This window comes from Budorcas taxicolor, unplaced genomic scaffold (assembly GCF_023091745.1).
Source record: "Budorcas taxicolor isolate Tak-1 unplaced genomic scaffold, Takin1.1 scaffold1406, whole genome shotgun sequence".
NCBI classification, from domain to species: domain Eukaryota; kingdom Metazoa; phylum Chordata; class Mammalia; order Artiodactyla; family Bovidae; genus Budorcas; species Budorcas taxicolor.
The window spans coordinates 9,897-12,500 of NW_026291586.1; positions in this window are offsets into that span (position 1 = coordinate 9,897).

Genomic DNA, 2,604 nt, shown 5'->3' on the forward strand with positions numbered 1-2,604 from the left:
GCCCGGAGCGCCTGGACTCGGGCTCGGCGGTCCGGACTCCTCCTGGGCCGCCCTCAGGAGCGTGTGCTTCGCCCTCGGCCCCGCTCCGGAGGTGGGGACCGGCCCAGACGGTGGCTTGGAGGTCGCCGGAGGGCGCGCCTGGGTCCGGGCCCTCGGGTCCCTTCTGCCCGGGGTGTTTTCCGCGTCGCACTCCGGAGGCGGGGACCCGAGGGTTGACCGGGGGAGGCGCGTGTGCGGTCCCCCCCGTGGGGTCCGGTCGCCCGAGGCGTCTCCCGGCACACGTGCTTTTTCTCTGTCAAAGTCCTGACGGGTCCGGAGACGTGGATGGACCGGACCCTGCTTCCGCGGGTGGCCGGGGAGGGCGCGCTCGACCCTTCAGCGTGCCCTCGTGGGTCTCGGTCGTCGGACGCGACTTTGGCTCACCCCTCTCCGACTCTCTGAATCCCAGTCGGGAGGTGGGGACCGGCTCGGGCCGTCCTGGATGCCCCGTCTGGGACGGTCTGGGCCCCGGGCGCGGTCCCTGGTCGGGGCCCGCTCGTCTCGTGGGAAGCGCCTCGCTGACGGTTCTGTCTTCTGTTTTCCTTTGGCACATCGAAGCCAAATCCCCGTTCGGAGACTCGGACGGACCGGTACCCCTACCCGGGTGGACGGAGCGGGGAGGGCGTCCTCGGCCAGCTCCCCTCCCCCCCCCCCCCACCTTGGTGTCCGCGGCCCCGCTTTGGCCACCACGCGCCCCCTCCCCCCTCCCGGTCGACCAGATGACCCCCCCCGCCCCCAAGAGAGCTCGGGGCCTGGTGTTTATGGGGCAGCGTTGGGGACAGGTGGCCGGGACAAGGTTCCGGGGGCCCTCTCTGCGAGTCGTAGATGGGCTCCGCTGTCGGCTGGTGTCATTTCGTCGCCCTTAATAGGCCTTTTTTGCCACCAGGTAAGTGCTGACACGGTCTCCTTTGGTGTCTGCCACCGAGGACTGTGGGTCTCTGGACGCACGCGGGGCTCTGGGTTTCTGGGCCGCCAGCTGGTGCCCGGTTCGGCCCTTGCCGCTGGAGCCGCCCGCCTGGGCCTGTGCGCCGGCTCCTGTGTGGTGTCGTCTGGCTGACCCGACCCTTGGTGCCACCTCCGGTCTCTGGGCGACCCGAGGGTGGCGGGGCGGGGTGGCGCGGCGCGTGGGTCTTCTACCCTGGGCGTCCCTCACCCCCGCTGTGGGCACCTGGTGGCGGCTGGGACGACCCCCGCCCTGTGGGCTCCGTGCCACGTGTCAGGCGTTCTCCTCTCGGGGTCGTCGGCTGCTCTCGCCTGAGGCGAGGTGGGGGGGGGACGGAGGTTGCCGGCGAGGCTGAAAGCGGGCCCCTCTGGTGACTGTCCTCACCGTGCCTCCCCCCGCTCCACCTTGGCTCAATGGATCGATGTGGTGTGGTCGTGTTCTCCCGGGCCGAGCCTAAGCCGTGCCAGACGAGGGACGGGCGTTCCCAGTGAGCGCGTCCGCTCTTCTCGGTCTGTCCGCGGGGCCCCTCGCTTGTCTTCTCCCCCCCCACCCCCCCCCCCCCGCTGCCCATCAGGGAGGGTGAGGAGGAAGGCAGGGGTTGGGTGTGGCCTCTGGCCCTGATCTTCGGTCTCCTGTCCTTTGCCTCGGGGCGTCAGTGGGGGCCGTTGGTCTTCTGACACCGCAGATTGCTCTCGCTTCGCCTTCTCGGCGTGTGCCCGGCGAGCGGCCCTCCCTGTGGCGGGGAGGGCTGTGCCGCCGCCGCCACGCTGCGCACCCCACGCGGGTGTGTGAGCGTGCCTCGCGTGACCCTCGGTGGTGCCCCTGGAGCGCTCCAGGTCGTCCCTCAGGTGCCTGAGGCCGAGTGGTGGTGTCGTTTCCCTTAACCCGGTGTCCCCCTCGGGTCCGCGCCACGGTGGCGTGTGTGTCCCGTTGAGTGGCTCTCTTCGGGGGACGGGGGGTCGAGGCGGTAGGGAGAGGCGTGCCTGTTCCCCTCGTCGTGGAGGCCTTCCTTGGCGGATGAGGCCTCGCAGGGGGCGGGACGCGGGCTCTGCTCTGGCCCTGACCGCGCACACGCTCCTGCGCGGTGGTCCGCTTCCCTGTACCGCAGACCCCTCCCGCCCAGCTGAGGACTGGTGGCTGGTGGGAGCGCCTCCGTGGGCCCGAAGGCGACACGGTCCGGGTGAGGGACGGCGCGCCCTCGGTGAGAACGCCTTCTCTAGCGATCCGAGAGGGAGCCTTGGGGTACCGGACCCCCCAGCCGCTGCCCCTCCCGAGTGCGCAGTGGCCACCGTGGCGACTGCCAGAGCACGTGGGCAGAGCAGAACTCCCCCGCCCTCCGTGGGAGGGGAGGGAGTTGGGTGCGCCGGCCCCGCGGTGGGGCCGTGTGCCGCTCGTTGCCTACCGCGGCCCGCGCCTCCCCCCTCCGAGTCGGGGGAGGGTCCCGCTGGGCCCCGCCGGGCGTCCGGCAGGTGGGGGGCCGTGTGCGTGCGGCCGGCCCCCCCGTGGTGTGAGCCCTGGGGGAAGGGGGGCCGGGTCGGGGCGCGACGCCCGGTCGGCCTCGGCTTCTCCGGCCCCGCGGCTGGTGGTGAGGGGGAGCCCGTCGCGCCCGCCCCCGCCCCCTG